The 12,930-nt window shown below is 40.5% G+C and overlaps 1 protein-coding gene across 5 annotated transcripts in view; it reads right to left on the minus strand.

Moving 5' to 3' along the window:
* Nucleotides 1–12,930, minus strand: part of PALM2AKAP2 (PALM2 and AKAP2 fusion) — a 271,083-nt gene that overhangs the window by 235,857 nt on the left and 22,296 nt on the right. The gene's annotated exons all lie outside the window — the stretch shown is intronic.

A 12,930-nucleotide genomic window follows, 5' to 3' on the forward strand; every position in this document is an offset into this window, starting at 1 on the left:
TTACAGGACATTTTTCTGGCACAGCAGCTGGTAGCAACAGCTGGATCCCATGTCCTTTCCCTGGAGCAGGAGTATACCCCATAGCACAACTGGTCACTTAGCTCTAGATGATACCTTGCCAGGCTGTCATCACATTGAAGGCAAAGGAGTAAGGAATTGAGGATTCTCTGCTTTTTTGCACAAATTATTCTGACATTGGGAAGTTGCAAACAGTGACAAGACCTGCTGAGAACCATGCTGAATTCTTTTCGTCACACAGCAGCATGGCCGAAGGGAAATATCCTGATGTATCAACACCACAGAGAATTTGAGCTCTGAAGGCAGCATTTGATCTCCTAAAATAGGTAATTCAAAATAAATTCTGATTCCTGGAGTCGTGATTTCTTTTCTGGTCTGCCTTTGGAGCTGCATGATGCTAGCTTGCATTATAAAATTGCATGTTAACAAATATAATACATCCATAAAAACAACAAGCATAATTTCTTCTGAGTCCCTCCCCACATTACTATTCTTTAGGAACCAATGTAATTAAATAGGCTGGAGTAAATGATGATCCATAAAGTCTACTTCCTGCTGTTGGTTTATCACTTCTACTATTTTTAGCACTCTTCTGAGAACTGGAAATATGTTTTGATAAAGATACCATCTTCTAGGCAGGGATACAAATAGTGAATCAGTCTATTCATATTAATGTCACAAGAACGACCACATCCAAGCCAGTACGAGGCAAAAGGTCTCTGCAATGGATGTTTTCTGTTTGTTACCAACAATTTATTCTGTTGGTGTGCGACAATCAAGAGATCAGGCTAGACTCTCAGGCCATGCATGTCACACTTTAATCCTGTTGCCAGGGTTTATGCCTCAAGTGTGTACTTTACTGGAAGATGCCTGTTTGTTTTCCTGTAACTAGCTGTGGTCAGAGCTGTTTATTCTATAGATCATGTGGCTCACATTCCTCCTGGAAGTCATTTTGTGAGCTGCAATTTTCAGCAGCAATCTCAAATAAAAATTTCCACAGGCAAAAAAATCCTGATCCTGCTCTGCCCATCTTAATAGATGCCTATTTTATGTTAAGTTTTTTGTGTCTGAGCGCCTCCAAGTTTTGCAAATCGTAAGATGGGGAACATTAAAGCACTTTCAAGAACAAAAGATTCAGTATAGACAAAAAAGACTGTCAAATCCTCTTGGATTAAAACCATCTGCTTTATGGCTCACATCTCAGAACAATATTTTTCCTCAGTCTGTATCTCCTCCTAGTCTTCAGGTAACCCCTTACCCTAGTAAAGCTTACTAACTGAAGAAAAATTACCATGGACAAAGACACATTGCCCTTGAAGAGTAGCATGTGAGAACAGCAAATGAAGAACTGATCAAGAAATGGCAGATTTCACAGCACCTGTCAATTTTCCCAATGTCTCACACTATAATTCCTTTACTTAAACTAAAATTCCTTTTCAGTATTTATCTCAGTAACACAACACAGGGCAATGGCTCCTGTGTAGCCTGAAGTTTACTACTTCTTTTTCCTTCCTTCCTTTCCTACCCGAATAAGGTCTTGCCTGTATTTTTTGTTGTTTGCTTGTTTTTTCCCCAGAAGTATGAACAGATCTAATAAATGTTGCCTCATTTCCTACTGTCATGTGGATGTGTATGTGTTCATGAATAGGCACGTCACAGAAGTCCTTTTGCTAAATTGCAGAATTATTGTCCGCCTACACCACACTGCAATATCAGATTTTTTTCCTTTTTCATATGAGCAGAGTTAATCCCTGATAATCTGCTTTAAATGCTCAGAATAATGACTAACAGTCTGCAATAAAAGATAGCTGTGCTGATGTCCAAGTATCCACCTTTGAGACCACTGAACTGACCTAAACACAGACAAAGACTGAATCCCTTTTTTGCAAATGGGTCTGTGCTCACAGTATGTAAAATAATAATAAAATATGGACCTCTACAACTCAGTGCTTTACTTTTTCTATCATGTATTTTCATCATGGCCCTACTTTGGCTGGAAACGCAATACATTGGAGTTCCTTGGGGACACTGAATAGGATTATGGCATTTTTCATGGGCCACCGGATGGCGCTAGTATCCAAAACACTACTGTTAGCCCACCATTTGTTTTGCCAAGGAAAAGACATTGACTTTTAAAAATCAAAACACTCAAGACAGCAGCCCCTTGGCAACCTGCAGTGCTATGTCTATGTCTGCCAAAATGGCACAGGTCACAGGAAAAGTGATGTAATCCACTGCAAAATATGTCACTTCATTGTTTGCCATAGCTGCCCAGCAGAAATTTGGGCTGCACGAAAGATTTTTGGCGATACTGCCATACTTGAAAAGTCATTTAAGAAATTGATTTATTCTGCTTAGATGTTGTATACATGCAACTCCATGGTCACTGGGTTAGGGGAGCAGGGAATAAATGAAAGTAGCAGGTCACTTTCTTCTTCTGATGCATGCATTAGAAATGGCCTACCTGCTCCTGCTATATTAGTATTTGGATCAAACCCTGCAGAGTTTTTTGGGGTTTTTTTTTTGGAAGCAAAGATGACATTGGAATGTGGTGAAATTATGCTGGACTAAAGAAAGACAAGCAGCCCACTGCTGCCCATGGCCTCAATGGTGTTGACTGAGATGCTTACAGCAAACCATCTCACTTGGATTTGAAGAATGAGGTGCTATATTTTCATTTCAGTATTTTGCCTTAGGAAAGGCGCTTATTGCCTGACTCAGCTTTGTCCTCAATTATTTAGAGATGAAATGGGAAATGTGGATTTTAAAATTTGGTTTTTTACTCTGCAACACTGGAGACACACTGGAGACGCTACAACTGGAACATCTCTTTTTAAGGAACAACAAACAGGAACAATTTTAAAAGTGGTGTCTGCTAAGCAGCCATGGCTGAGTGGCAAACTTGCTTCGGTACATCAACAGATCAGGGCCTCTGCCAAGCGCTTAAAGCTCTGTGAGAAATCCATTATTTCCAATGAAACTGGAGCCAGGGCTGCAATGTGCCATCATTTTGTACTCACTCAAAAGGAGTCGTTCTTCATTTTCCTTCATATCACAAATATGGAAAGCTGTCTTAGATTTAACATTATGAGGGATAGATGCTAAGCCCAGAAAATGTTACATTTCAAAGAGAGAACCTGTGTTTTAGCAATTGCTTTGCCTATAAAGAGCCAAATGTAGGGGCAAAAGGAGAAGGAAGGAATGGTGAAAGAGAAGATGGTAAATAGCAGTTAAAGCAGACAAAAGGGCTCTGTTGCAGAGTGCAAATGAAGCACAGCTGGTCTACAGCTGCACTGTATTCCCCTAGAAGGTAGGGCACAGGGGAAATGTCGTAATGCTTTCGTTACTATCAGGATGGTACAACAGACTGGATGGACTGAATGGCCCTTTTCTCTGATGCCCGTAAAAATGGTCATAAAAAATCCATTAGTTCCCTGCAGCCTTGCGCATCCTGAGACATGCTGTCATGCGTAAGACAGTAGGCAGACTGCTGCTCTGCTTTCAAGGGATTCACAGGCAAAATCTTGGAGTAACACCCCAAAATCTGATTTTGAGGACAGACCAGAAGCATTTCAGACAGGGAACTGAAAGCAAAGATGATAGCATTAAAGCCTGCTGCAAAGCAAGCTGGAACTATTGACAAGCTACCCCTTGACTTCAGTGGACTTGAGCCCAGTCTGCCTGTTATTTCCTTAAGCTCATGGTTTCAAACCTGGGTCTGTACAATTTTTCATCCCTTCCTTCCCTTCCCACCTGATGAACTATTGCATGAGCTTCCTGAAGACTGCACACCAATTTCATCATTACACCCCTCTCTCACTTTTCTTGGCCCACACATTCATGTCAATACCTCTATTTGTCATTTCCTCCTTCCTGTGATTATAATTGAAATTTACTGGGATAAAGATGGGATGATTATGAGATCAAAAGCTTTTAACAAGCACTACCCTGCTGTTTGACTGCCCCACTCAAGGAAGCTCTTGTGCATTTGTGGCAGTCCCTCTTGTCTCCCTGAGATAGGTGTCTGGCTGCTGCATGAAATGGGGCCATGGTCTATAAATTACAGTGGCACCAAACCCAGAAGCAAGCTCTCTGTGCATGCGTTTCTTGTCTGAGATGAAAAATGAAAAATAGTAACAGTGAACAGTAACTATGCCTCAAACACAAAAGTCATTGCTTCTGCAACGTGGAGGCAGCAGTGGATTTTAAACTTCTGTATCAGATTGAAGGCTGGAGGCTCCTCCTTTGAGCTATTAAGCCCTTAGCACCATTCCTGATGTGATACAGTAGTCTCCCTCTAACTAGGATCAAATAAGTCAAATTCTACCAGCTATAAAAAGCTTCTAAAAGTGACTATGAAACCCAAGAACGTAATTTTTTCTCACCAGGAGTGGGAAAATTCATGAGCCACTCCGAGTATAGATGTCAACAGCTTCTTTGTTGAATTTCTCCCAGAAGACTCAAAGCTGGGAAAAATCAAAAGCACCAGTTTCCTCCTTCTGAAGTTGCGCAAGAGCCTTTGAGGTTTTGCTATTAGCAGCCTCCTTCTGCAAACTGTTTATTCCAAGGAACATTCATTCCCCACATTAAGGTCAACCAAGGGTTTCCTTAAGGCAGCTGAGCCACTGCCATCTCTGCTGGGAGGGCCCAGAGAGAGACACAACACCAGGATCACTGTCACAGGCATGTGCTGTTGCTGTGGCACAAACCCAAAATCTAACTTAGAACGTTGTAGTGCCAAGGGAAGCTCATGTTTTACTCCAAAGGTAAACGATTGCTTTCTGGTCGTTTCCAAAAGCAGGATATCCATCTCTATGCCCCAGTAAACTCATCAGGGAAATAACTGGTTTACCTTCCAACAGGAAGAAGTTACACATGTTCTAGTAGGTTACATACTTAAAGATGAGCTTGAAGGCTTTTTCCTCTGTGCCTTTCACACACAGCTATAGCTGTTTGTGCAGCACAATACGTGACAGCAAAACTTTGCAGGTAGACCTTGTAGTTTCCACCACAGCCAGGCTTGAACTCTTCCCTGAAAATAGACCTTTTAAACTGTATTAATTGATTCTGGAATAATAAAACCTCCAGGCCCTTGTTTTTAGTTGCTTCACAAATGAAAACGTACGAAGAGATTTCTTTAATTTATCTGTGGCTAGGAATTAACTGACACAGAGCTGGAGGTTTCTGCATGAGGGGAATGTATGGATGACCTAGACAGTGTCATTACATGGAGATGTGATGCTCCTGGAGTGAGTCCAGCATAAGGCTACAAAGATGATGAGATGACTGGAGCATCTCTTTTATGCGGAAATGCAGAGGAAGCTAGAGCTCTTCAGCTTGGAGAAGAGACAACAGAGAAGGGACCTCACCAATGTCTATAAATATCTGAAGGCAGGGTGTCAAGAGGATGGAGCCAGGCTCTGCTCAGTGATGCCGAGCAATAGGACGAGAGGCAACAGGCAGAAACAGGAAGTTCCACCTGAACATGTGGAAGAACTCCTTTACTGTGTGGTAAAGGACAGGAACCTAGCACAGGAACAGGCTGCCCAGAGAGGTTGTTGAGTCTCCCTCACTGGAGACACTCAAGTATTATCTGGATGCAATCCAGGGCAATTTGCTCTAGTGGACCCTTCTTGAGCAGAGAGATTGGGCTAGATGACCTCCAGTGGTCACTTCCATTCTTATTCATTCTGTGATTCTGTGATCAGGGACAGCCATGTGGCATCAGAAAGGCTTGAAATAGACTGTAGATTGACCAACAGTTTTTCCAGGGATATCATGCAAAGAAGCTGTCCAACAGCTATCTGTGCATGAAACACATTTCCCTATACATAATGATAACTGCATAGCTCTTTTTGCTATTTAGCCTAAGTCCCAGATCTTAAAAATGACAACAAATGAGTGCAGCTACTGCAAAGACAGGGTATTTTTTCATCTTCCCTATCAAGCTTCCTGCACTGGTTTACCTTTGCAAATAATTTCCAGCAATCAATCAAAAGACAAGCCTGTGGAACATTATCTTCTGTTCTCCAGATGTTTCCAGTCAAACTAACACTTTAATCTGTCCACCTCCTACTCTCTTGCTAAGTTTTGTTATTTGGGGGAGTCCAACTTATGTTGGGTAAAAGCAGCCATGAAGAGGAATGGTGGATGCACAAATCCTTTAGCAATCATTTGAACCCCATTTTATTCGCAGACATACTGATAACATCCCCACAGAAAAGAAAAAAACAAACTTCTTTCCTATATATAGTTATAGTTATCATCAAGTATGCAATCTCTCTTTCCTCTTTTCAATTTGTTATATAGGAACAAATGTTATCTATCAAAGAGTTTAATTTTTAAAAGTGAAATTTGTCAGAAGATTTTATAAAAATTTACACAGTAAATACAGAACATTGCAGATACATTTTGCCTGGAACCTCAGTTCTCACCTTCCAAAGCAATGATCACTTAGGACCTATGCGAACGTAAGCACAGGCACTTATCTGCTTCCCAAAGGACTTCACTGTTGCAGCAATTACTGCTTTCCAGCTGCTTGCAACTGCCTTCTTTGCAGAGACTACCTTGCTGTGCAGTTGTATGTCTCTCTGAGGTGTCTTTTACCAGGCAAAGTCAGCCACATGGGTTTAAATGGAGGAGATGGGTTTTTCACTCCACTAACTGTAGAGGCTCTAGCAAAACATTGTCCAGAACGTGGCTGTTGTCACTTCCTCAGGGCTACAGCTGGGTCTGGCGCACCTGACTATGTCTCTACTTCTACACACTTTAGTTGCATTTGTGTAACATGATATAAAAGCAGTACCTGAGGTATTCTTGAAATTGCTGATCCAAATCCAATCCTAATGTCTATTTGTGGGTCTCTTAGACCTACCACTTGTGTAGGAATTTTCTCCACTTAGGTTCAGCCACATGGATCTTAACCTGTGTTAAATTTTTCCAATTACCATTAAAAAACCCCCAAACAAAACTCTTCTACAGTGCAATATAAACACAGATAATATGATCTTCAAACAGTAACTAACCAATATTGGAGTCTCCTCTACAGCACAGATATGTACCACTGTTCAAGGCATGGCCTTCCAGTGTACAAAAGGGGCTTGCTCTTTCCCTCTCCTACTGTCCCTTTTGAGTGTTTGCATAGTGCATTCAACCAAGAAAAGTGATTAAGAGAAAATAACAGCTGGCCAGCCAACAGGTGCCTGCTCCTAGTGTCTTGCAGAAGCCTTTTGAAACAAGCTGGAGATCATCGTCTGACACCACGCGTGTCAGCAGCTCCAGAGGTAGAGGGGCTTGGGGCATACACAACACAGCTTGTGGCCAGCCAAAATGAGATGAGATCCTCTAAATATATTTTCATATGTCAATTCCTTGGGTACCATAAAATGGCACGTCTGCTATTTCTTAATGAATACTGCAGACTTAAAATAATTGAGCTTTCCTCTATTAGCATTCCAGTCTGATCCTATTAAAAATTAAGCAACTTTTACATTCATTATGAGCCTGGGATTCATAGAACGTTGTATTCTCTAGCCTGCCTGCCATGCTCTTTTAGCAACTGCTGGTTCCTTTCTATCAGGAAGGCAAAATTGCATTGGAAAGAAACAGTTTTGGACCTACAATGTCACCAGCATAAGAAACATTGTTCATTGTGGGGTTTCTACGCCATTCTGACCCATCATTGCTCATGGCTGGCCAGAGTCATGATGAGTGATATCTTCAGCAGACCTGATGGATCTCACTGAGCTGTGAGATAACTATATGTAGTTACTTCTAAGGTCTGTTTTAGAGTCTGTGTCACCCTTAGGGGACACCTGCTACAGCAGTCCTGCAAAACAAAATGGCTTGTGGGTGACGTGCAGCCCACAAATCCAATTCTCCATTTCATCATATGGCTCTTGCACTGTAGGGCAATTACCTTTGTGTCCATTTTGTAAGATGGACAACGAAGAGCTATTAATGAACACAGTATAACTCAAGTGGGGGCCACTGTAGGAATTAAAAATTAACATTTTAATTTTTAAGCTATTCCATAAGGTATGTTTATGTTTCATATCTAATCAACACCGTCTACTCAAATATTAATGAGAAATAAAGAAATTATTTTTAATGGTAAAATATTTCATCAGGTTAAAAAGAATGATGAACTTTTACTTTTTGGATGAAGTTTTTCTTCTCCATTTTTGAAAGGACACTTCAGAATTTTTGAAATCCTGGGGAGCGAGAGGAATTCTTGCCCTCTTACCATGTCTAGTCACCAGACCACACATTTTAGTTCAAGAACACACGTAAATTACACAGCCCTTTCCTGCAGCTGCACAGGAAAATAAAAGGAGCTGCAAAAAATAATTTATTCATTTTTCCATGGATTCTCAGAAAGCACTGATTTTTTTCCCCCAGCCAATTAGAAAATTTTGTCTGCTATACATTCTTCTCTACAGAAACATCTCCTTTCTCTGCTTTCTGACAGATCACTTGGCTGTGCATTACTAATATTTTCTTATGATGGCTTTGAAAACCCAGTCAGCCAGCTGTGGATGACAGTGACTTAACTGGTTCAACACAAGAAGAAACAACCCTGAACAGTCAAATTTGCTGAACTGCCTGTTGCATCCTTGTGTGCCACGACTGCTTGCCCCTGTGATGGTTCCTCAGGCTTTCCAAGATCTCCGTGCCTGGCACAGAGATCTTGCCAAAACTCTTCGTGTCCTTGCAGAAGTGCTAGGATGGGGGTTACAAAAACCACTGTTATTTGTTAACAGGTGGCTGGAAGAGATTGCTGATGGCAGGAACCCTCAGCCAAGAGTCAGTTTGCAGTGGTCAACCTTTCGCACTCGGCACAATGAGCTGTTTTTACTGAAGCAGCAGCCTACCGTGGGTCTGTACTAGTAGTCAGTCAAAGGAACTGCTCTTAGAGGATTTTTCGGCTGTCCTTTGAGTATTCTCAGGGCAGGTAAGCAGTCAGTCACCCCAATTCATGACAGATAGTTCTTAAGAATGGTCTAGCTTTTAAGCAACAAGGCTTTACATTCCACACAGAAACTTAAGTGCTGGTGCCCACCATTTTCAGTAGGAACAGAGACCCATGAGACCTTTGTGGGGCTGGATATGAATGCATATACACAAGGGTGAGTTGGTCTCACTGCCCAGTGGTCCCCAAATGTTGTGAAGCTTGCCTTCCAACATGGTGTGCCTACCATCTTGATGTCACTGACCTGGTGCTACCCAGGTCTGGCAGGAAAGGGAACACTGAGGACAGCAATACTCACTTGAAGTATTAGATAACACCTCCCTCTTTGACTTGAGTGATATGTTGCCCAGCAAAGGAATCTTAGCCTCTCTGACCATTGACACTTCAGGTAAAATTCATACCTGAGAATTTCTGCTATAGCATCTCCCTTCTGTTTATCCTGGATAAATCAAAATACCACAATTTCTGCCTGTCTCTGTGCCCTGCTACTGTCAAATCCTGCAGATTGCGGATGGTACCATACTCTACAGGACAGCTTTAAAACACTGCATGCTTGGAAGTTGTGTCAGTCTTTCCACTTCACCATTCTGCCATACAGTAATGCTCAGAGGACTCTCAACACCAGAAAACAGACTTGCCCAGTTACCCAAAATTTCTTACAGACAGCATGCCGTGCTTTCCTAGAGCCCCTTTAAATGCCATGAAACAAGGCTTTCAAGCCCAAAAAGAATTTAGACCACAATTTGTTCGGGTTTTAGAAAGATGTGATTCTTCTACGGGACATATGAAAACGCTATGCTTATTCCAAGTACCTTCATCTCCCTTCCTGAATAAGCAGATGTCACGCTGTACTGTCACAGATGCAAACTTGGAAAACCTTTCCCGTGCCAGTTATCTCAATATTCAAATCACACTTTAATGACAGAGGAGCTGAGGTGGCTTTGGGGAACAATCATGTGTGTTACACTAGGAAAGAGTAAATTCTTCCTTCATTACATGTGAAAAGCAGCCAGTCTGTAGTCTGGGTTAGCTCTGTGAATACATAAAGCTATCTGATCTTTTGTAGGCAGCCATTATTTCTCCAGTTCTTCCATATCATTTCTACGTTGCTGCAGAGCCCTGTAAAGAGTATCACGAGATGTGGCACCACAACAGCTATTTTCCAAGTCATAGTGAGAGCAAGATCATACTTTGTTATGTTAAATAAATACTTTGAAAGACAAAAGTGCATTTAACCTGATATGAGATGATAAATTGGAGCAGGGAGCAAAGCACAGATGTATTAGCTTAACAGGGCATCGCTAATTTTTATAATCAAACTTATTGTCACCACTTAGTTGATGTGCAAGAGAAACAAATTTTTTATTTTTTATCTGGAAATTCTGAATTACTCTAAAGCAACCATGAAGCTTATGAGTAATAGGTACTTCCATCTGCACTACAGTTATACCAAGAAGCCCCAGATGAGGAGCCAAAACTTCATATTCATTTATATAAACTAGCAGATTTCCATCTGAAAACATACAGCAATCTTTACTCATATGTAATCTCTATCATTGCTGCAATTCAATTGTATTTTATCCTGCAAAAGTAATTTTTTAAGGTGTGGTCACTATGAAAGCAGTCTTTAGTTAATTGTAGGTGCAGGCTTTCCATCTTAACTTTGTATCTGCTCTCAGTTTAGGTCTCAAAGGGTAAGTTTCTGATACTTAACTAAACTTCTCCTTGCTAAAAGCAGATCACATCCTCTATAAATCTGCTAGTAAAAGTCTTAAACGTCACTCTGGCCTATGCAAAGGAGGAATATCAAAAATGTTATGGCTAGCTCTGTTTTGCCAACTCTTGTGGTTTTGTAACAAGTTTCACAATATTTCCTATTTTTCTTAAAACCTTAGCTGTACAGCTACATGACTACACTGGAATCTTAGCTTTCATATTTAAAAAAGGAATTTAGGAGTCCTTATGAATACAGGGAAGAGGTGGAAGTATGATTGAACTGTGGAAAACAATTGAACAAGTATATGAAATATTGCAATGGGTTTTTTTATTATCTGTATTTTACAAGCCATGTCTCCACTTCATTATGGAACCAACATATAACCATATTCTTCCATGCAAACCAGTAACAATGTACATCTCTCTTTTACTGCACTGTGATCCTTTTTGTTCTGCTAAGTAGTGGTAATGTTATGACTCCACAGCTCCAGCTGGGCACATTGGTGTGCATCACAGTGTCAAAGGCGGATAATTTCCATGAGATGACACTTTATTTTCTAAATTGGTAATATCTTTGCCATCAGCTTGAGCTGATGTCAGTAACACACTGTCATCAGGAAACAAGGATGATAAGTTTAAAGCAATAGAGTTGCCAAGGAAGTGACTGAATGCAAATTAAATCTTAACTCTTGCTCGGATATACATGATTTTCTTTTTCAAATGTCCATAGCATTTTTACAAGTCCTTCTACATCAGTTTACAATCTAAAGGTGGAGAAAACAGTAGTTCCTACAATGTTTTCCCTCCCCTCTCTTTTTGCTATAACTTTAAGCAGTACTTGTAATAGTAAGCTTGCGAAGAATTTCCTTTTGGAATAATTTCCTCTAAAGTGTGAGATGAGAAAGATTTATCTGGTAATTGTTATGGATGGTTCTTCTATCTCGTAGTTGATTCTTCAGAAACAGAGTAGTTTGACGAGACTGAGTTACAGAGGGTAAAAAAGGTCAATGGCAAGTAAGTACAAGACCAATGTGTCTTATTCACCCTTTTCCAAAGGAAAACTGAGAGAAAGAGTTCCAAACTCTGGTAAGAGAAACAAGAAAGTTAAGTTTTGAGTTAAAGAAAAAATTGGGAAAAGAGCTGAATTTCAGTCTTGGCATTTGCATAGACAGACATCAAAGAGGACAAGAAAATGAGAAGCTGGGATAGGGTGTAAGGATGGGTACATTTATAACTTTCTTTTCCTTTAGGTTTCTAAAACATTTTCTTATAGTGTGGAAACAGATGGGATCCACCCACCAGGAGTTTATGTAGACATGTTCACTACATTTAGAGATATATTATGAAAATATAACCCATCCCATACAGACATGGAAGGGAGTGGGGGCACAAGAGAGTCTGTATTTTCAAGGGTGCATTTTAAATTGAAACTCTTTCCTATTGTATGCTGATTGCTGAATTCTTCTGCAAATCTGGTCAAGAGTTCGCATTCTGCAGACAAACTTCAATCCAAGTTGACCATGGGGGAAAAAAAGAAACATGGCAAACAGTAGGGATATTGAAAATGTGCAAGTACACCCATACAGAGGATGAAACAGGAGCTATACAAACTCTTCCGTTTTCTTATTAAGCGGAAGGAGAAAACCCCTAAAGAAGATATGGTGCTAAACAATGGATTTTTCCGTCTCAAGGTATCTTTTAGCCACTGTACATTGCTAGTGGGTGGGTTTTTTTTTTTTGTGCTGCATCAAGATGGGTCCTGACTGCCGTCCAAATATGGCAAGCTTTGATAGGCTTGAAGCATGAAGCAATACTTGCAAAAGATGACTTTGCTTGTCTCCATTACGGCCAGTTGCCATTCTAGTGCACACCATGGGACTGCTACCGTGCTTAGTTCAAAGACATGACAATGTCAGAAGTAAAGAAGAAAAGCAGAAAAAAGTCTGACAAAGTCAGTCTGATAATGAAACAAACACAAATTCAGTCACATCTGCAAACAGTTAAATCTCTGGTGCTTGGTAATGATAAATCAAATAGAGGAGAAAGACTAAATCAGTATGGATTCATTGAAAAGGGAGAAAGTTTAGAAATACTTTTCTAAACAAACTGTTAACAGCATGTCTTGGCCCACATGGAGTATTCAGTGGAAGTGGCAATAATACTTCTCTCTCCCATTTATAAGAAATTCTCTGTAACAGAACAAGGTATAGAAAAAGAATCTTCTT

Source organism: Corvus hawaiiensis, chromosome Z, assembly GCF_020740725.1.
Source record: "Corvus hawaiiensis isolate bCorHaw1 chromosome Z, bCorHaw1.pri.cur, whole genome shotgun sequence".
NCBI lineage: Eukaryota > Metazoa > Chordata > Aves > Passeriformes > Corvidae > Corvus > Corvus hawaiiensis.